The sequence below is a fragment of the Melanerpes formicivorus genome, unplaced genomic scaffold (genome assembly GCF_026170545.1).
Source record: "Melanerpes formicivorus ecotype bairdi unplaced genomic scaffold, bMelFor1.0.p_v2 SCAF_25, whole genome shotgun sequence".
In the NCBI taxonomy this organism is placed as follows: Eukaryota; Metazoa; Chordata; class Aves; order Piciformes; family Picidae; genus Melanerpes; species Melanerpes formicivorus.
Window position 1 is genome coordinate 9,891,594 of NW_027142377.1, and position 23,436 is coordinate 9,915,029.

General features: G+C 39.6%; 1 long non-coding RNA gene across 2 annotated transcripts in view; it reads right to left on the reverse strand.

Moving 5' to 3' along the window:
* The window catches only part of LOC137448586 (uncharacterized), a 504,441-nt gene extending 481,270 nt beyond the window's left edge, over positions 1-23,171 (reverse strand). For both annotated transcript variants that reach the window (XR_010989146.1, XR_010989145.1), the window contains exon 1: positions 22,877-23,171. This is a non-coding gene — a long non-coding RNA (uncharacterized lncRNA). The remainder of the gene's footprint in view (positions 1-22,876) is intronic.
* Positions 23,172-23,436: the final 265 nt, after the last annotated feature.

A 23,436-nucleotide genomic window follows, 5' to 3' on the forward strand; every position in this document is an offset into this window, starting at 1 on the left:
TATGTGATTTTATACCATTTAGTCAGAGCGTGTTCAGTGAACAGGATGAAATTTTCCTCTTTCTCCTATTGCTGTATATTGACTTTTCAAAATATTCTACAAATATGCTACCAACACCACAATGAGGGCTGACAGTCAGCCTACCTTTGGAGTACACTAACACGGACCCTTGTGACAAGGCGTGTATCAGGGAGAGACAGGAGGTCTCTGTCTCTTGGCAAAATAAATGTTGCTGGGAACAAGAAGAGGATCATTTTAAATTAGAATGAAGTTGAAATAAAGAGAAGATGAAATAAATGAAAACTACAAACTCCAAAGTGGGGAACCCCAGAGTGTGCAGCCTTTCTGAAATTCAGCTACTTTTGCAGACATCAGAAAAATCTTAGGAAAACAAATGTCCAACAGAATTTGAACAGCTCTCTTCCAGTAGTCCAACTATGCCAACGACAGATGCTTCAAAACAGCTGAAAAGGTGAACTCCATTAGTAAAAATCCAACAGATGTTTATCTGCAATGAAAGGCAACACGGTCGTTTTGATACATGAAAGACAGTGGTTTACAGGAACAGACTGTACTATAGTTTCTGCTAAGCTTGAGCAACTGGAGAGACCTGAGTTGAACGGGAATGTACAAATCTGAGTGGCACCTATATATTAATCAAAATGCCAGATTGTCTTACCTTACCATTCCAGGAAGAGACAAATACTTATTACTCAGAGAGAAAGAAGCTGACCCACAGAAGGACCTTCCTATCCATTCTGCAAGCTTTCTGAAGGAAATCAACAAAACCTTTATGGATACTTTACTGATATTGATCTAGAGATCAGCTACCATAGATAATAACACTGTCTCTGTACTGCATCTGTGCCTAAAACTAAAGATGTACAGGTAAGAATGAAGAGTTTATTGACACAGAAATACTGTAAAGCTTGGACATGAATGAAAATAAAACTCTGAATTCATCCCTCAATCGCCTTTTAACCTGCTGTAGGTCTGACTTCCATAAACACATAACCAAAGGGTCCTGTAGCCATTCTAAGGCACAGAATGATCATTAATTTCAAGCATACTGCCCTGCTCATTTCTATTTAAGTCCCCTCTGCTGACATGCTTGATATTCTTTCAAATATTTAAACACTGGGATTTTTAAACCAATCCATTGTGTTTCTTTGGAATTTGGGCACTGATATTTTTTAATCTTTCAAGATTCCAGTCGTAGGTCCTTGATGTGAAAAGATTTTCTGTAATTTATTAACTCCAGAAATATTTAAATATAACCAAAATAAAGCAACTTGCAAACTTTTAAATGAACACACAAGACAGTGCATAGAAGCAAGCACACAAGTTCATATTGAGGAATAGATCATATTATAGGCTTTGGATGGGTATATGGCTCTTAGAGGCCTGCATTCAGTTGAACACATTAAGCTACATTTATGTGTACCATTGCCCTCTACAGGACAAAATTTTGGATTTATGGAAGCATTGAGATTTCTTTGGGTTTATGTAGCAGGCTCACAAAGCACTACATATTTAATTTAAAAAGTGGAAGTCTATAATTGTGTCACAGGTTCTAGATTTCATATTTGATAACATATTCTGTGATATAAGAGGTAACCAAGTATACAATGTAGATCAGCTGTACAACACACTTTCAGATTCATTCCTGCAGAGAACAAGTATGAATGTAAATACAAATGCAGAAAGCACTCTTGATATCCCAAGAATGTCCTTCTTTAATTGGTAGTTTGTGCAGGACAAAACACTTTCAAACCTGTCGACTATTTTGGAAATATTTTCAAAATGTGAAATGTAAAAAGCATTTAAAACATACAAGAAGAAACCTGAAAATACTGATCCGGCATTCTGAGTCTAGTTCTACCATTTCATCCCACCATTCTCTGCATTCACAAACGCGCAACAGCAATTCTGGATACAGAAAAATAGGACGGTTAACTTTTACATGCCATTTCTTACACAATATGCCTACATTTTCACTTCAAGTCTAGACACACTTAGAATGCTGAAAAGATCTACAGTGTAAACAAAACTTGAGGAGTGTTTAGAAGTACAAACTACCCTGAAAGAGATCTTAACACAGCAAATGAGAGATTTAGGCACCTATTAAAAAAAGGAAAAGTTCTGGTGGAATTCCGATCTGTTCTTTATCTGAGATTGCAGGCTTCACAAAGTATTTATCTCTGAACGTTACAGTGCACAAAAATGAGTTTTAGCAGAAATACTGAGATCACCTCAATTGCTATCATTATCTGAACTATCACATCTATGGTTTCATGTAATTTTCAGCTAAAATAAAATTATTTTTACAAAGACAGACCAGGACACCATTGCTTCAGATTACTTGTTAAGAAGGTTCTTTTCAGTTAGGGCTAAAACTTCACTGTGTACACCTCATATACAGATATAAAAAAAAATCAACATGTAGACATTCTAAAACTAAATAAGATAACTCTACCAGGACTTTCATGTGTCAATGGCATGTATTTGTTTTGCTTTTTGTTAAATATAGGAAAGGAGAAATATTCCTCATGGAAAGAAAAGGTTTTTTAAAAATACACTTGCAAAAAGCATTGAAAAAAACATTAATAACAAAGTGAAAGATAAGCAGAATGGGAGTCTGAAAACAATTCTGTATTTGTATTATACAGGAATTGTTTTCATTCCTGGCACCTTATTTTTCATGTAAATAAAGAGAACGCAAGCTACAGCAGGGTGAGACAAAGATCAATGCTGAATGTATTACTTGGCATTGGTCAGAGACAGTTTAATAAGAAAAGAATTGATCCATTAAGCTAAACCTAATTCTTGGCTGAAAATGGTTGAAATCTCTTCTTTATATTGCTAGCTTCATAAAGACCTATAATATTCAGAAGAAACAACTCAGAAGCTAAGTTTGATAAGATTAAATATATTGCAAATATACTTAACAAGAATCTATCAAGTTGTTAATGATTACTATTAATATCAAACAATTTTTGTATAGAATTTTTTATTAGAGTCATTGTAAAATATAGCCATGTGAAATGCAATATAAAAAGGAGTTTAGGTAATTTGTAACAGCTACAATTGCAAAACCAAAACCTTAACCTATAAGATACAGTAATTCATTTTATCAATTCAGCTTCTCATTCAAGCGCAATTCAATTTGTAAAATATTTAAGTGCCAGTCATTAACACTGTATGGCAAAGTGCAGAAGGACGGAATCTGCTATATGTGATTGTGTTGTTATATGTGAAGAGACTCAAAAATAAATTACTTTTTCTGTCAGCAAAGCTGGAGACCTATTTTTAAAATACAACTTCAGATTTCTATGAATTACTCTACAAAGCACTGTGTCGGAGCCAAGATAGCTAAAAGCAGTTGTAGGTACGGTAAGGATGCCCTACACTGACAAAGGGAAATATTGACATTCATCCTCCTGTCACTGCTTATTCACAGAGAACGTCCCCTCTGAAGACCAGAAGTGCCCTGCATCACTGGAGAGCCACTATCCTAAAGCCACTCCAAGCTCCTGTCCTCCAGCACCACATCACCAGGGCAAGCCAAGCAGGAAAGTCTTCACCCCTCATGAGGAACACCAGTAGTCTGTGCTGAAACACATTGGCTGTGCTGCCTCTGGTAACTTCAATCTATGCTTTTGTGTTGGACCCTCTTGTACAAACACAGGACCACAGGTTAATTTTTCCCCATCAAACAGCTTTTATAACTGCTTTGAAACACATTTTATTGATTAGTTTCTGTCTTTAAAAACATATAAAAGAATGAGTACAGGAATTATTGCTTCATCTAGGATTTGAACGCAAGAGGGACATAACTGGAATCAGTTAAGCAGTGGTTACAATCTAGTTACAGTTTTAATTAAGATGGCAATGTGACACTGATTCATCCACAGAAAAAAAATCAAGCTCCCAATTCATTGAAGAGAATTACTGAAGCAATGGGTGGGTGAGACTGAATGGAAAACAGCACTGGAGGATGAGGACAGAGAAGGAAATGAAGAGTACTCAAAGTCAATTATTACATGTCCAAAGGTTATATAAACTGCCTAATATCAGAACATTGTGTTGCAAACTATATATATAAGTATATACTCTGGATGAAGAGGAAAATGCAAGAAAACTAATTTAAGAAGGTGGCATATTTGGGGTATAAAAAAATATAGATAGAGAAGACAACTAGAAATATCATGGCATGACAGTTAAAGGCTGTAACACACTGATAAAAGCAAAGAGGGAAAATTAAAGGAAAAGTTCACATAAGGTGAGGAAATTTTAAACAAAGACTATTTTCTTTTAAAGCATGTAAAGCACATAGGGTCACTGAGAGAAACACAAGCACATCTATGAAATGGCAAATGGCAGTTTACTAACAAGAAGGAAAGACTGCTTAAAAATGAACTCTTGGGTTTATTGTCCATAAAACAAGGTTTGGACTGATTACTGACTCCTTGGGGAGGAAGAATAAACACCAAAGAAAATCAGTAACATGATAGAACAGCTCATCAAAAAATTGGAAAGTTTGAAGGTTGACGTAACTCCAGGAATAGAATGAATTCAGAGCTCAGAAAGATACGTCAGAGGAGATGCAGAAATCATTAGCAGATATATTTAAATCCTGTTCTACAATGTAAGATGGTCTGAAGAGAGGTTAACAATAACCATTATTTAGAAAAATACAACTCCCTGACTTCACATCTGTGTCATTCTCTTGAAACATTAGTATTTCAGGAAACAATATGATTAAGAGTTTGTCTGGCTACAAGAGCAAATTTCATGCCTAAAAATGCCATCCACATTTTTTTGAGAAGAATTACAAATTATTGATCATAATGGAAGGTACAGGCATTTATTCCACAATCTTCAGGAAAGATTCTGATACCTTAACACATAGAAGACTAATCTACAAGATCAGGAAGTGGAGGAACAATCAGTAAGATGACAAGACATATTTGAAAGAGAAAAACTTATAGGCTAGCCAATGAAAAAGGATAAAATTCAGACTGACTGAAAGTACACTCAGACACACTAAAAACCTGGCAGAGCAGAAGCACAGACAAATTAATTCAGTGCAGGCAAAATTACGCTAATAAAACTAGCAGTAAAATAACATGCAACAGGGCTCTAGCCTTGAAAGGCATAAAGTTCAAGTCTCCCACATTGATATACTCCACTAATTTCATATTTCTGGTTTACACAAGAGGAAGAGGTGAGAATCAAGGCCTAAAAATATTAGAAAGATTAAGAAAAGGAAACATTTTTTTAATAAACCCAGTGCAAATTGCAAATGATGGCAGAAGCAATAAATGCACTTCTTATCAACCTGTGAATATACTCAGCTCTGGTACATGCTTCTAAAATTCCTCTCCAGACTTTTGACCTACTGGTTAACCCACACAGCAGCATATCATCTGCAAATTCTGTTCAAAGTTCACCTGATTTTAAAACACAACAATATTGAGTAATATCAGTTTTAATCCATCACAACTGATGACACCATTGGAACAGGCATCAATTTTATCACTTCGGCGGCAATTCCTGCACATACATGAACATTCCACTATATTAAAGAATGGAGCCTATTTTTCTTTTAAATAATACATATTGCTTTATACAAACCACAAAATTATTGCAATAGAATATTCTTGAAAACTAGGCATATTTTTTAACTTAACTATTTTCCCAGTATAGTAGCTGATTTTAAAAGGAAGCAGAGAAGGGCAACAAAGTTGGTGTGGGGCTTGGAACACAAGCCCTATGAGGAGAGACTGAGGGAGCTGGGGTTGTTTAGCCTGGAGAAGAGGAGGATCAGGGGTGACCTTATTGCTCTCTACAACTGCCTTAAGGGGGGTTGTAGACAGGCAGATGTTGGTCTCTTCTTCCAGGCTACCTGTACCAGAACAAGAGGACACAATCTCAGACTGCACCAGGGGAGGTTTAGGCTGGAGGTTAGGAGGAAGTTTTACACAGAGAGAGTGATTGCCCATTGGAATGGGCTGCCCGAGGAGGTGGTGGAGTCACCACCACTGGAGGTGTTCAGGAGGAAACTTGATAGGGTGCTTGGTTGCATGGTTTAGTTGATTAGGTGGTGTTGGATGATAGGTTGGACATGATGATCTTGAAGGTCTCTTCCAACCTGGTTAGTTCTATTCTATTCTATTCTATTCTATTCTATTCTATTCTATTCTATTCTATTCTATTCTATTCTATTCTATATTAAATTAATATCAGTATTAGTTACAAGCAGCAGAGTGGTGTAGTGATTGCTACAGACATGGCTAACTAATAGTTAAAATGGAAACATAATATGAAGAGTAGGAAAGGGGAAATGATGTAACTTCACCAACCATTGGTATGTAGCACCTTCAGAAAAAAATGGGGTGAGTGGAAAAAGTCCATATATGTTTAATCTGAATAGAGTTACTACCAATCTAGAAAACAATCTCTTCAACTAAAAATTAGATCACCTAACACTAAGCCTTGATATATAAATTCTCTTATACCAATGAAGTGATGGATTTTCTCCTTTACATTCATTTTAGGTTTTCTACTATTTTATATGTTCCTCCCTAATCAGACACAGCTACCATTTGCTTCAAGGAAAAATGTCATTCAATGCTATCAGAAGTATTACTTTGAAGAATGAAATTCATACCTGTTTGGTTGTTAATGCTTAGAAAATAGGTTTCCCATAAAGTGTTTCAGTAAATGAGAAATTGTATATGCACAATAAAAAAATGTAGACATTAAAAGAAAAAGAAGTGTGTGGTGCTTAAATGTACTCAGTTGACCTAATTTTGTTGTTAATAGTACGAGTCCCATTGATTTCAATACTTAGGTTGGCACTGAGCATATCTGAAGAATCACTGCATACAGAATGAACTCTGATCAATGCAGGTTTATTCTTTAATGACTTAACAGCTTGTGAAAGGAGCACATTGATGGCTCCCTGTTTCTATACACAGCACATCTCATCATGAACTAGTGCAGCACAAGCTTATTTATGAAATTAAGGCATCTTATACCTATCCTTTGGAACTCAGGAGACTATTCTCCACGTCCATCCAACCAGATGGGAAAGCTACCAAAATTAATATAAAAAATGGATGAATGCTTTTCAAGTAGTCTGATCACATAAGACATGGCATGGCCAGTAGACAGTGAAAGCTTTTAAACAGTACCAAGCTGGAATAATATGGAACTATATTGCTAGCTTCTGGAAAAGCTTCTGCATCCAATGCCTAATTCTCAGAGTGAGATAGTTTCTTAAAAAAATAGGGGGAGAAAATAAATCACAGTTAAAAAAAACAAACAAACAAAAAACTAACCATGGAGACCTCTGACTATAGCATCTGTGATTTCTGTCATGACTAAGACATTTCACTTACTACAGATTTAAGGGACTACTTTACTCCTGGTAGGTGGAAAACAAAGAGAAGCACCTGAAACCCAGCATTTGCCATGCAACCTGATTCACAGAAGTCCCTTTGTGTTTTCAAATTAAGTTGGTAAACTATCCCAGAAAAAGTTACTGAAAAGTATCACTGTGGCAGAACATGTGTGTACAGTGTAGGTGAAGCACAAGTGGTGGAGAGGGGAAACTGTTAGTTAAAAGGACCAAATGACTGAAAGAGGAAAAAGGAAATTATGGCACAGCTAATAATATGCCTGTTACACAGTCAGTGCCCTTGCATTTACTCGATTTGAAATCTGTTACATGTTATTGTCTATTTTGCTTTTTAATTTTCAGCTTGGTCTCCTTCACTGGTATTGATGTTGAACTCAGGAGTTCCTTGTTTCAAATTGTAGAGGAAACCTCATTTTGAACAATTTAGCCAGGCAATGAAGGAAAGCTGGATGTAGTCAGGCAGCAGAAGTTTCTGCTATACCTTAGCATGCTGTCCTGATTATAGTGCTATTATCGTTTGCTGTTCCCAGAAATCAAAGAATTTATGAATCATTAAAAGATGCAGGTGATAGAGAAGTTATTATAATAGCATTCAGAAATGTTACAGAAACTTATCACAAAGCTGCACCATTAACACTATTGACTGAATACAAATGCAGTTGTGAAATGATGTGATAGCTGAGGATGCAGATGCACCAAATTTTCAACCAGCCTCAAATCAGTCACTAGTAATTTGCACATTTTTGATGTACAGCTGCTTCTGTGCAAAACTGGTTTACATCTATAGAAAATTTACCAATACTAATTAAAAGCACATTGTGACTGTGTAAAGACCCTGAGATGCAGCTTGTGAAAACAAGGGCTTGTGAATAGTAATCGGTCCTATACTAAGTCAGTCATTCTCTTACCTTTTGCTCAAAATCCCTGAATATATTAAAAATGTGTCAGGTACCAAGTTCTTCAGACTTCAATTACACTAGCGAGCAATTATTTCTATGCACTGTTCATTGCTGAGAACGAGAATGATTTAATTTTTCATTCAACAAAGCTTCTATAGAACAACAGAAGCATCACTGTATGTGTAAACATCAAGTATTCAAAAGACAAGGTATAGAATAGAATAGAATAGAATAGAATAGAATAGAATAGAATAGAATAGAATAGAATAGAATAGAATAGAATAGAATAGAATAGAATAGAATTGAATTGAATTGAATTGAATTGAATTAACCAGGTTGGAAAAGACCTCCAAGCTTACCAAGTCCAACCTATCGCCCAACACTATCCAATCAACTAAACCATGCCACCAAGCACCCCATCCAGTCCCTTCCTAAACACCTCCAGTGATGGTGACTCCACTGCCTCCCTGGGCAGTCCATTCCAATGGCCAATTGCTCTTTCTGTGAAGAACTTCTTCCTAGCACCCAGCCAAAACCTCACCTGGTGCAGCTTGAGACTGTGTCCTCTTTTTCTGTTGGTGGTTGCCTGGGACAACCCGCCTGGCTTCAACATCCCTTCAGGTAGTAGTAGACAGCAATAAGGTCTCCCCTGAGCCTCCTCTTCTTCAGCTCCCTCAGCCTGATAGTTATCAGAGGACTGTACCAGACTAGGCAGCCTTCTGGTAACATCTCTGACCTGGGTCCCAGGGAGGCAGCAGACTTCCCTGCAGGAAGGATCCGGCCAACATATGGGGCCCTCTGTTCCCCTCAGGAGGGAATCACCAATAGCAATTCCCCTCCTCTTTTTTTTCAGGGAACAAGTCCTAATGGAGGGAGAAGTGTATTTTGCTTTAGGCAATACCTTGGATGGTGTCTCTTCTGTCATCAGAATCACCTCACCCTCCAGTACCCCATATTTGTTTTGCAAGGGCAGTGGGGAAGGTAAGGGGAGACGTGAGGGTAAATACTGGGGAAATCATTTTGGTTATCTAAAGACCTGATTTCTAAAAGTCTGACTTTCTGAATTTCAAACATGTCTCCTGTACAACACGGACAACTAGTACTTAACATGCTTTGCTACCACCACCAAAAGCATCTATTTTTTGTCATTGATATTATTTTAGGTACAAATCATAAAACTATCAGGACCAAACCCAGACCTATTTAAGGTTTAAGCTTTCAGACAGTTATTAATCTGTATTTTAAAAATACATATCCTTTGAACAAAAGCTGCAAAGCTGAACAAGATTCAAGACAGAAGATGACATTTAACACATAAATAGAATTTGTTGTATCTGATTTTTTTCTGACTTTTTTTCTGATTTTTCTTTAAAATATCACTTTGATTGACCATCTAAATTTCTGCAGGACTCACTAAAGTAGAACCACGGCTATTCTGCTCAGCCGCTATGGAAAGTCCTTAGCTACGGTCACTTTGCCTCATATGACATTCTTTCTGCTCCTCATATTAGCCCTCACATTAGTCCTCTGCTTTATATTTTTCCATCATCCTTTAAAACAAAGAGTCAAGACTCCATGCAACAGAAAAACAGATGAACCTGTTAACTATAGCCCAATTCCCCTTTATACTGTTTCAACTAGAGAGGTCTCACAGTTCACTGAAGGGGTGCCACAGGTCAGGTTTGAAGTCCATTAATATAGCTGTGAGGGCTTGCTTGCACAATACCTTTCCATGCTGTCTCTTACTCTAGTTAGAGCTACAGTAAAAACTTCCTTTGCTTTGATGAACACTGAAATTTACCAAATTCAGCTCTCAGAATACATGAAAGACAGAAGGAAAATAACTGTCTTTACCAATCTGCACCATTTTTTCTGACTATAGCACAGGACAAACCAGGCAAAATTCTTCAGTTCTACTCTAGCTATATTACCTTCCTCCCAGGGGCACCTTGGGAAAATCCTTTAGTTTCTCTGAGTCCCAGTATACTCACCCACAATGTAGGTCTTCTTGGCCATCTGTGATGCAGAATGTGATTCCCTCTTCCAGAGGCCTAGCCATTTCAATATTGCATTCACAGCTTCTTAAATTTAACTAAGAGTATAAAAGATTGAAAAAAAGGAAAAAGGGGGGGGGGGGGGGGGGAAGGGGCATTTAAAGGACAGTCATTATTTTCTTGCCATGTTCTTCAGCTTTACCTGGCATCATCAAGTGCAAAACACTGGCCTATATGGAAAAGATACATTGCCTGAATAAAGATCTCAAAGAACACCAAGCAAACTATTGAAAAATTGGTATGAATAAGGAGGTGTTCTCTACCTGTGAGAAGTCATTTAGTTGCTGACAAATCCCTAGTAATAGTAAACTATAGTTTTACTCTTCATCCTAGAAGCTGGGATAGGGAAATTTACACATACAGGTTTTCATAATGTTTTGTCTCAGAAAAATTTACCATTATAATAGGCAATAGATGACATTCCATAATGCTACCTCTTACTGTAGTTAACACTGCAGGAAGGAAATCTGTCTTTGTCCTCGAGTTCTATTATAATAAAAAAAGCAATAAAAGAAAACTAACAAGTGTGTATAAAGTAAATAACTACTTCTGACAAATACGTATTTCTCATTGTAGCTGCCATGTGATATAATCACTTGCTCTTCTACCACAAATGAGGACCACCACAAACCAGTAATAGTAATGGTTTATTATTGTATAGCACAAGACATTTTAATCTGAAGGCTCTCTGCAGAACATGGGTAAGACAGTGAAGGACCACAGCCACAACCCATCCCACATCCACAGCAACCTGCAAAAGATAGTCAAGAATCCAATGCCAAAGTTGCCAAGGTTTGAGATTTCAGTCTGAGTAACCTGTTCCAGTGTTTGACTATCCCAGCTATGACAAATTCTTCCTAATAACTAATGAAAATTTCCTCTGTTGCAGGTCATGTCCAATGCCTTCACACCTACTTTCAAAACTGTGCACCTCTGAGAAAAGTCTGGCTCTGTCTTCTTAAAAAGACACATATTCTCCTGTCCCATACATGAGAAGCGCAATAGCCTCATTTCATCCTCAAATCTAATTTTTCAGGAACATTCCAAAATATCCAAAATAACTCTATACTAAATCTATCTATCCTCTGAAAGAGAAAGTGTTGTCTCAATCCAAGTGGGATTTTAGCTTTTTCTAGAAACACTTCTGATGGAATTACTCATCAATAACTGATGAATTTAAATTCTGACAACAAAATTACAAGCATTGCTTATTGGCAAATGTAATGTGCTGGAATCTGCCTGCCTTCTTCATATAATATACTCTGTGCTGGATCCCCAGTGGGAGTTTTTACAATAAAGTAAGCTGGTTTGTACCCCAAAAGCATGTAATAGTAAAGCTTTCTCTTTATATATCTTACATTGTGCAATACATCTAGCTTATTTGTGTATATTTATATTTGGCACTTCTGGATTTATTCAACTTTGGGTCAGAACTATTAATGAACAACCACAGTGACATGAACACAAAAGCTTTATATAGCACTAACATCTAACAGAAATTCAGGCAGGTAACACCTGCCTGGCTAGGATGGATGCCATATAAATCAAAGAGTGCATGAGAAGTAAAGACTCTCAACATTCACCTGGTGAAAAGCTGAAGACTGGCAAAACATTCAAAGACTTTGAATAACTCACAGGGTTAGGATGTAAATATAGAAGCAGATCGCTCCTGTATGTTAACTCAAGTGTAAAGCTTGGGAGTATTACAAAACCTGCAAATATTTTTTAACAGAAAAGGGAGTAGAAAAATTACACAGAAACTGACCTTGACAGTTTCACAGGGCTAGCACTTACATGAGGAGGACTGGTTATTCTCATTGTACTGAGTGCCACAGGGTTGTCCCAGCAAAAGAGACATGTCTTTCGTTTTTAACTTCTCACAAGCAAGGATTTGTTGTGGATAATGTACAAATGAAGATGCTTTTAACTTTAAACCATTTAAATATGGTTGCTATATAGGCTGAAGTTATTGCTCTCCCATTTGGGTCTCTAATCCCTTACATACCTTGTTTTCATCTGCTGGTTTCAAAGACTAATCAGTCAGGTAATGCCATTTATCTGTTTTACACGGGTAAAAAGCATCATGCAAGACATAAGAATTAGGCTTCTACCATTTAATGATTTCTTCTATCAGCTTTGTGCTTTTAACAAAGGATTGATATTGACTTTCCCTGTGGCCTTTGAAGCACTTAACCAAATATACAGATGTGTGCACTGGCATCAGTATCAGTATCTGGGAAGATCCATAGCAAAAAAATAGCATAAGTATATATTCCTGAGGCTTTTATTTCCCTGTGCAAGTCAATGTCTGCATATTTCACTTAATAAAGCATGTTTTTTTATTTCTGAAAAGACATTCCTTTACCAAAGTTGATTCTATACTACTCATTGCCAAGAAAAGACAAAATCTTCAGCCCTTTACCTGACACTTTGCCAAAATATGTGACCAGCCTATGTAGTACTGCTGAACATCTTGACCCCAAACCATTGTTAAAACATGCATATTTCATTACTTTTAAGGGATGTCTATAAATGGGGCTCCCAACTGTTCAAACTCTCTTAACTGAAATGTTTTAATGAAACTAACAGTGAGGATCAAAGGTTTCTCTCACACTCTGTTTCGTTACTAAATGCATAATGTCCGGCTGAGCTAAATGTCAGATTCTGACTTGCTTGACTTAGCCCTGCTATTTAGTAGTAATTATGGACAGGAGTCTCATTTAGATGTATTGATCCAGTCTTTAACATGAGGAATAAATTCAGCAGCTGAGCTGGATGAATTCTCAATTCATGAATCTCTACAAAGAACAAAGAAGCAGCCACACATTTGTCACAGTACCAATTCTTACACACATATATCTGTAGTTAAATGTGCTAAAGAAGGTTTTCCTCAAGGAGAAGCCACATGATGAACAACAAAAAAGCCTGTGGCCTACCTATGATTCCAAGTCTGCCATCATGGAAGACAGTATCCCAGTTCAGGAAAGCATTTAATCATATGTTTCGGTCCATCAGAATTCATGAGAGTCCTTAAGTATGTGCTTATTTTTAAAAGATGCTTAAGTGCCATTGATTTCAAGTACATGTTTAAGTGCTGTCCTCAGTACAAATGGTTTCTAACACCAGAGTTGATGGGAGTTTTAACAATTATTTTAATAAGAATTGTAAGAATGACAAATGCCTATCGAAATTGAATGTCTGTGGCAATAACGGAAATAGAACCATACAGTGTTGCATGTTTATATTTCAGCTACCCAAATAATGACATTTTGAAATTAATGAAAAATCCTAATCTCCTCATGCTAACAAAAGATATTTATCACTGAAGGGATAAGAACTTATCTACCTCTGCATCACCCTGTATTTTTACCTTGATGTATATTTCCTTATCATGGAGGTTTGTGGGGTTTTTTGAGATTAACAACACAATTTTCTGGCTAAATATACTTATTATTTAAGTTATAAAAAAATCCACAATATAATTCTATGAGAGTTACCATAATAGACTGTAACAGCTGCTATGGTCTATTGTGTAAATAAGTAATTACCAAATTTACAGACCATCATGTAAATATGTAATTACGGACTTTTTAAAATGTGCATTATTTCCTCGATAGTCTATAGTTTAAATATGTAATTATGGAATTTAAAACATGTATTATTTACTCAGACTGCAACATCTCCTTGGGACAGAGCTGTTCTGGCCTATTGGGTAAACATGCAATTACAGAAATTTTTAAAATATGTATTATTTATTTGCAAGTGCTGCTGTCAATATAGTATGATATCCATTTTCAAATGGGCCCCATAGAGTCAATATCCTGCAAAATTTTCATAGATCACATAAGTGCTTAAGGTGCTATACAGTGAAGTCTTGGGCTTGCTAAGTCATCAAACGAGGACTCCACAAATAGTTGCATTAACTGACCTTTTCCAAAAGACTCAAAAATGCAGTAAAAAGAAAACCCTACCATTTCTTCCACTGATCTAATAATGGAGAGCATGTTTCACTGTGGTTCATGGTTGGTATCTGAGATAATATTCCTTGGAGATTTCTCAGTAAAGCAATGGCCTTAGTGTAATGTAATCAGGGGAAAGAAGAGATCATTTCCTAATGGCCTCTCAGCTCTGAAACCAAGGATTGTGTCTACATTAGCAGATAAAGCAGGGAAAGGAGAGTTGATCTGTAAAGTAAACCACTGCTGAGGACCCTGTCTCATTATATGCTTTTTAGACACTTTATTACAGACCTGTTCTGGTTTGATCTCATGGAAGAAATACTCCCATGCTGATGGATCAAAATATGTGTGCTCCCAGATATTATTTCCTGCTGTAGTTTAATCCAAGAGGAATTAAGTTTTTGTTCTAGGAGACTTCCCCATAATGACAAAGTGCTGGAAATGAACCTGATCATTCTTGGTCTGAACCAAAACATCAAGGTAGAAACCTCCACAGAATACATTCAGTCATGCCAACTACATTTTGATTTCTGTGCATCTTAATAAGAAGACAGGTTGGAGGAGACAGTTCTGCAATTTATGAAGTGCAGCATTTTTACAATATACAAAACTATGAATTCCAGAAATGCTTCAAGTAACAAGAGAATATTCTTCAAAGTGGCAGGGAAAAAAATAAATGAAGAGGGTTTCACTCATCAAGGTGGAACATCAAAGACATTATTATTCTCAAAAAAGGGTAAATATTTATGGTTTCAAACTACTGACTGTTCCCAAACAGACAAGAATGCTAGGTGTTCTGCAAACATTTATGAATATCCCAACCTCAAAGACTTCACAATCTGAGAAATATTATCAGATACATTATACTTTATAGGGTGTTTTTAGAAGCAAAATTAATATGTTCTTAGGCCAAAATATATGCCTTGAGTCTATGATCTGTTGTGTCTGCTTCTATATATCAATAACTATAATATTTAGGCCTGACAAGAGCACAGAGTACAATGTAAGTAAATTTGCTGATGACACTGAACTGAGTGGAGCGGCTCACACACCAAAGGGTTGTGCTGCCATTCGGCAGGACTTGGACAGGCTGGAGAGTTGGGCAGGGAGAAATTTAATCGAGTGCAACAAGGGCAATTGTAGAGTCTTGCACCTGGGAAAGAGCACCCCCATGTACCAGTACAGGTTGGGGACTGACCTGCTGGAGAGCAGTGAAAGGGAAAAGGGCCTGGAGGTCCTAGTGGATGGAAGGTTGACTATGAGCCAGCAATGTGCGCTTGTGGCCAAGAAGGCAAATGGTATCCTGGGTTGTATTAGAAGGGTTGTGGTCAGTAGGTCAAGAGAGATGCTCCTCCCTCTCTACTCTGCCCTGGTGAGGACTCATCTGGAATATTGTGTCCAGTTCTGGGCTCCTCAGTTCAAAAAGGACAGGGAGCTGCTTGAAAGGGATTGGTCTCTTCTCCTAGGCAACCAGCACCAGAACAAGGGGACACAATCTCAAGCTGTGCCAGGGGAAGTTTAGGCTTGAGGTGAGGAGAAAGTTCTTCACCAAGAGAGTCATTAGTCATTGGAATGGGCTGCCCAGGGAGGTGGTGGAGTCACCATCCCTGGAGGTGTTCAAGAGGAGATTGGATGTGGCACTTGGTACCATGCTCTAGTCATGAGGTCTGTGGTGGCAGGTTGGACTCAATGATCCTTGAGGTCTCTTCCAACCTCAGTGATACTGTGATACTGTGATACTGTGATACTGTGAAAGTGTCCAGAGCAGAGCCACAAAAATTATTAAGGGAGTGGAACATCTTCCTTATGAGGACAGACTGAGGGAGCTGGGGCTCTTCAGCTTGGAGGAGACTAAGGGGTGAGCTCATTAATGTTTATTAATATGTAAATGACAAGTACCAAGAGGATAGTGCCAGGCTCTTCTTGGAGATACCCAATGACTGGACAAGGGGCAATGGGTGGAAGTTGAGGCACAGGATGTTTCATGGAAACAGGAGGAAGAATTATTTCATGAGGGTGACTGAACACTGGAGCAGGCTGCCCAGGGGCACTGTGGAGTCTCCCGCTCTGGAGATATTCAAGACCCGCCTGGATGAGTTACTGTGTGATCTGGTATAGGTGATCCTGCTCTGGCAGGGGGGTTGGACTAGATGATCTCTCAAGATCCCTTCCAGCCCCTAACATTTTGTGATTCTGTGATTTTCCTGACAGACCTTAGCAAAAAGCAAAACCAGAATAACTTATTCTTCTAAATATAAAGGTCAGTTACATGGAATGGGACTGTGTTGCACTTCACACAATCTAATTCTGGTAAGGGGATTGGACTCGAAGATTTCCAGAGGTCCTGTGATCCTGTGATTCTGTGATCCTGAGTCCAGCTGTCAGTTTAACCCTTCAGAATGGGTCTGGACTAACTGAAGGGAGGCTGGAAATTGCCCTCTGAGGAACAGGGAAAGAAACTGGAACTGCTTAGACCCAAGAGAAGATGACTGGCAGGGACACAGTAATGTTCTTTGGATATATGAAAAGACAGAGGTGTGAATAGACTCCTCTGTATATTCCATTTAGATAGGACAAGTGGTAATGGAATTCAATATGGCAAGGGAGATTTAAGTTAATACTTGTCCAGGAAGACTGCAAAATCTTTGTTGCAGAAGTTTTTGTAAGAATTAACAAACTTTCACCAATAATGGCACAGCTATTCTGCCTTTGAGAAAGGAAGATGACCTCTTGAGATGCTTTCCTGTCTCATTTCTACAGGGCTTTACGCTCCAGAACTAACCACAAGCCCACAAGTGTAGCCTCTGTTTCATACCTAAAAAGCCAATGAAACCCACCAAAATTTTAAACAACAAAGAACTCAAAAATATACTGCATAGTATGAATCTTTGATGCAGTCTAAATCAAGATAACGTGCATATTTCAAGACTGCATTTCATTTTAGTGCCCCTGAACAAGAATGTAGAATAGTACTATCAGTGCAAAGATAAACTTAGAGAAAGCCTCACACTGATGAGTCATTAGTTGTGCATAAATAATGTTATTATTATGTGCAACATTTGTGTGGCCCATTATTCGTCAGGGCTCTGACTGCACCAACAGGCTCTGCAACCTCTTCTGCCCCCCACCCAGGGGTCTGGCTGTCCACTGTCAAGGTCAGATTGAACAAGAGGCCAGACTGCCCCAGACTGTTCTAAACGGGGAGCAAGAGATCTGAGTAGACAGTTTCTTATCTCCCTATATGTATCAGTAAGACTTACATTATTTTCAACGTTACAAAGGTCACAATGCTTATTTTTGAAAGGCAGAAATAACTTTCATCCAAACCTATGATTCATTCAGCAAGACAAAAAATCTGATGACAAATTGTTTAGGAGATAGTAATTATGGCTACACAAGTGGCAAATGGAGGCCTTGTCAAAATAAAACGCAACATTCCACTTCTAGAACCCAGGAACTTTGAAATCTCCAGCCACTAAGAGGATTTTCAGCTCTCTGTGAGGAGTTCCATGGATTATTTCCTGTAATAATAGCCCTGCCTTTCAAAAAGTAGCTGGAAATTTTTGTTCTGTGGGCCACAGTACTTCAGCCCCTGTGTAAAGCAGGTAGGTTTTAGGTATGTGCTGCAGGCTTGGAACTGAATTATGGGATTTCCTTCCCGAACCCAAGATGCTGCTATACTCCTGGAGCTCAGTCTGCATTTGCAAGGTCACGACAGATACTATTCACCACACTATGTTGCTTATGCGTGAAATCCTCATTTTGTGCAAAGCTCATAAATATATATTCATGCCATTGTATCTTAATGCCCAAGGATAGTCTGAGCATTCCAAAGTGAGGGTGGCTGCCACACATGCTCTGCATTATTGCGGTAAAACAAGGCAAAGCACAAAGCTGTCAGTATGAGACTGAAAATCTTATGGGAAGGCAGCTGCAATTCTCAAACTAGGTGGCTGGTAAAATAAGATCTTGCTTTCCATGTCTGCAATTAGTTATGTGTGAAGCAGACATGCCAAAATTGGAAGCCCTGTCCATTTTGTAGCAGTAATTATTATTGTGAAGCTATTTTCAAGGTGGGATTATGTGCGCTAAACCACTGGGACAGACTGTGCTGCCCATGCGTTAAATCCTCATTTTGTGCAGACTTAATGAATAAGATAGTTTCTTGTAATATGTTCTGTTTTGTTAGTTGCTCCTACACAGCAGAGTAGGGATGTTTCCTTTGTGCTTAATACATGCAGTGATAATTTTTCCACATGCTCTTTCTGTAAATGTTCCACCACAAAACCTTCTGTTAAACTGGAATTAAGGTTGTAAACATGCGTTAATAAGGTAAGAATAAATTGTGCACTAATTGACTGTCCATATGATGGAGTAAAAGCTGCTGGAAAACACGTTAAGCTGGATTCTTATCCCAAAAATGCTGCTCTATCTCCACATATATATGTATGACAGAGAATCAGATCCTGTGTTGAAGTTTGTAAGAAACACAAGCTGGAATATCAGGAATGCAAGATTCAACATGCACTTTACACACATAAAGGACAGGATGGAAAATCTGCTCTCACTGCAGTAAATGGCACTTTTACCACTGACATTAATGACAGTAGAACACTTTTGGAAATCTTACTCTGATTTGAATTAAAATCATTTCGGTTTCTTTTGTTCCCTCAGCTAACGTCTTTGTAAAAACTGATCAGCCTTTCATGTACAATTACATCATAGGATGCACCATAATTGCAATGGTCCCAAATTTACTTATGTTTCAGCCACATAAAATACATGCTACTGGCAAAATCTGCTAATTCCTTGAAGAATCAAAATCAGTTTTATTTTTCCTCTTAGCCTTGAAAGATGTCCATTCTCGTGGCTAAAATTAATTTTTTTTTCAGCATCATAAGATCATATTTTATTGTGAACACATTAGGAGAGAAGAGTATCAGAGAGAAAACAAATCAGACAATCACTAACAGAAAATCAAATAATAGTCATTAATATTGATACCTTCTAAAGTCTCTGTATGATAATACAAAAATTCACAATGGTGTTGTGAAGCTTGATTTGCTCCTACCTGTAATTTACTTTGAGATCTTAGCATAAAAGGTGGTTGGAATTGGAAAATATCATTATTAGCATAAAAATGAGGTATGCTGTATTTATTTTGTGTATTAATCTAGCAGAATATATTATTACACAACTTTATACTGTAAGCACAAGGTCACACAGGATATGACTTGTCACACTGTGTTGCTTATGCATGAAATCCTAATTTTCTGCAGAGGTCCAAAATATATATTCATGTCAGAGTACCTCACTGTCCAGTGACAGCCTGCGTTTCATTCTGTAACATGCTGGGGAAACAGATACGGAGTACTGGGGACACAGATGCAGAATCATTTGAGAGGTCTCTTCTCCTCTCAATACCCAAATGAACTGTCGTTAATAAAAAAACCTGCAAACACTCACCAAAATGGCAACGGCCCCATTAATGCTATCTTCGGTTTGAGAGAAAATTATAACCATTCTGCCAACATTTTCTTATCATTTCTGTGTGGCTATCCCAATCAAACAGCCAAAATATGGCACTGATTTTATAAAGTTAGTTACCAGAAAACAGAACCCAGCTTCACTAAATACAGTAAATGAAAAAAATTGTTTCTAGAGATGAACACTGTCACCACCAGTGTTGCATTAACCACACAGACCTCAGGACAACCCAAGAGATAACAGGACCTTCTCCAAAATTCTGAACAGCCAGGTGAGAATACATTAAAAGTTCAAGGTTTGCTTACACTGAACAGTTCAGTGTGTGCAGTTTGATAAGCACAGGTTCCTACCTAACTGTTAACAGCATACCAATCAATTCCTCATTGTTTTCCCAGCTTTACACTTTATTCTCCTCTTAACACTTCTATACTGAAGAACTGGAAACAACAAAATTCATTGCATATTAAGTCTCAAAGAAGACTTTTTATACCAAACATAAAATTGAGAATATTGTATAAGCAGTTTCATGTGGGACAGCTTGCTCAACAAAATCCTTAAGTCTAGTGAAATGTCAGTTTGCATTAAGAAATATTACTCTGGTCTTCACTAACACAGCAGAGTGCAGTAAAAGTTTAAAGATCACAGCAGATAACCAGTGTAGCCTCCAGATCTGAACAGCAGGGCTGACATGACAATCAAGTAAATAGCCAGAGCAGCAATTAACAGTTAACAGGCCACTTAAATTAAGAGCTTTCCTTGAGAAAACAGCCTCAGACCTTCAGAGACTTCTAGGAACAGACAGTTCAAGCAGGAAGTGGCAAAAAATCGAAGTGTATGGGGAATTTCCTCAACAGGCTTTTTAATCCACAGAATGTACAAATCCAGAAACGTCTGGCCTAAATGTAGATGTAGGGGAATGTAGCTGCAGAGAAGAGGGAATAAAGAAAACAGATTTTGAGCATTGACCTTCTGAGCAATGGAAAACCTTATTTTCTTTGTTGTTGTCTTCAGAACCAAACTTTAGCATGCTTTAACACATAACACTAACCTGTGTTTTGTAACTTTGTTACGCAGCTTGCTGCCATACCACCTGGTAAAGCAAGACAACCACATGGGTTTGCAGACACAGATCCCAGGCAACAGCTAATGCTTTCAGGCCACTCCAATAGTCCCTGAGTGCACTGCGTGCTCCCACTGAGCCAGCAAAAGTGACTATTACATTGGAGAATCAAACCTCTAGTCCTTGTACAAGCACGTACAGCAGTGACACCAATACACCTCTCCACATTTTTGTTTTCCTTGTTGTGTGCATGCCACACCACTACATTGATATGAACACAGCTTCTCACCAGTATAACAATAAACTGCTTCCTTGGGAAGGGACATGGATAAGCATAAGAAGTGGATGTCTCAAACTCCCTAAGTTCCAGTATCCCTTTTAAAACAGTTCCTCATAACTTTACAACACCATGCATTTTGCTTTCATTCATGAATTTGACCTCCACAGACTTAGTTAAGCTTTTCAAAAAGAAATTAAGATCTTCTCCATCTCTCTCAGTATCACAGTGTACTCCAAATGTGAGACATGTGGGATCACAGTATATGTAGCTTCTGCACCATGTCAGAAAAACCATGGAACTGGCCAACTGCCAGCTCCAGACGCTCTATCCCTACTGCCACATCAGTAATTGTGCTGGTCCTTCTGCTCTCAGCCTCTACGGTAACAAAACAGCCAGCAAAACCAGAAGAGTAATACATGCACATTGCCACTTCCCCAGCATTCAAATCCAGGGATAAGTGCAGTGCAGTCCGTGCTTTCCTACCACACAAACAGGGGGAGGGCATGGCTTGTTACCCAGACCCAGAGCAGTGGTGCCAAATTAGTTCTACAGCTTTCTAACGCTAAGACCTGTCTGGGGGCAGGGGACTTTTTGATGGACACGGGAGCAACACTTGCCGTCTGCTTGAAAGTGTCATTCCCCCATTTCACACCAGTGGCCTATGGGAGACCTGATGGCAGTTCAGCAGTCTGCAGGCTGCTTTCTGGCAGGGGGAAGGACCCAGATGCCTTTCTGTCTGTTTCATAGTGCCCACTGAGGGGTAAGAGGGCACTTCTGAGGAACACTAAGAGCAGCTAAACCCAGCAGTTAAGAGGAAAAGGTTTGTGTGGTAGAGTTTACTGAGAGTATTTTGGTGCCAGAAAGATTGAGGGTGATGCTGTTTTCTAGTGAAACTGGAAGCAAGGGCACTTGTGAATACGGGAAAAAGCATTAGGGGCAAGGATGTTTAGGAGCAAGGGATTCTGAAGGCAAGGACCCTTGGAGGCGAGAGTGTTTGAGGCTGAGGACTGGGGAACAAAAGCATTTAGGCATAAGAACATTTGTACGGCAAAATCGTTTGGGGACATGAGCATTTGGTGGTCGTCTAAAGCTCATTTCGTGGCTACATCGCTTGAGTGTGTGGGTGTTTTGGGGAGAGGATCACAGCGCTGTTGTCAGCTCCCGACCGCCGCCTCTGGTCCCTGTGCTCGCTCAGCGATGCGGTTCTTGGACATCGGGAGCAGGAACCGCATCCTGACACCCCGCCAGCTTCCCCCCTCGACGCCCATTTCCAGGCCTCTCTCTTCCCGGGAGCAGGGCCTCGCGAGCGGGTGGGAGCATCAGCAGAACGCCCTCCCCACCTTCGCCGGTCCGCGCAGCCGGCTGTACCCGCCGGGGCACCGCAGCAACGGGCGGGCTGGGGGCGCGGCGGGGCCGGCCGCGGGGGCGGAGCCGCCAGTCAGCGCCGGGCGCCGTGACCCCGGGGCGGGGAGGCGGCACCGCGGCCGCGGGGATGGGCTGCCCCTGGCCGGCGCAGCGAGAGTGGCGCGACGGGTCCGGGGGCAGCGCCGGAGAATGCAAAGTCCGTGTCCTCCCCAACCCGCGACACGCACAAACACACACAGACGCAGACGCACGGCACCGGGCGAGGAGAGCCGGCTTGGCCTCCGCCCCACCGCCTGCCCGGGGAGGGCTGGGGCGCGGGTCCGGCCGCCGCAAGCTCCGCACTTACCCGGGCCACGGCGAGGTGTCGGCGGGCGGGCTCCGGCAAGCCGCTACTGCGGGGGGTCGGGAGGGGGGGGGGCGGTTAAGTTGGGGGGGTGTTCCGTAATCCAGCAGTCTTTGGGCTGCTAAATGTAAACACCGCCATGATTTCTTTGTTTAGATAATTGAACCTGCCTCCCTCTCAGCCGTCGACTCTCGCTCGCCTTTATTTATTTATTTCTCCCCCTCCCGTCATCATCATCATCATCATTATGGCTTGTGTGGGGTGTTGGGTTTTTGTTTGTTTTCTTTTTTAAGGGTTGTTATTTAGTAGCTGCATTTAACAACCGCTGAGTTTGTAAATATTTTTAAATATATATTTATGTATAAATGTATACATGGGGGGGAGGCGGCGGGGGGGGAGAAAGGCGGGGGAAGGCGATGGGAGGCATTAAGGAGAGGAATTTACTGCCGCTGTTTCGGGGGCTGCGGTTTTCGTTCTTGGTGCAGCCAAGGTTTCCGCTGCCACGGCCGGCGTGGAAAAGGCGGCCGGGGCCGCGGGAAGCGGCGGCCGGAACAGCGGCTGGC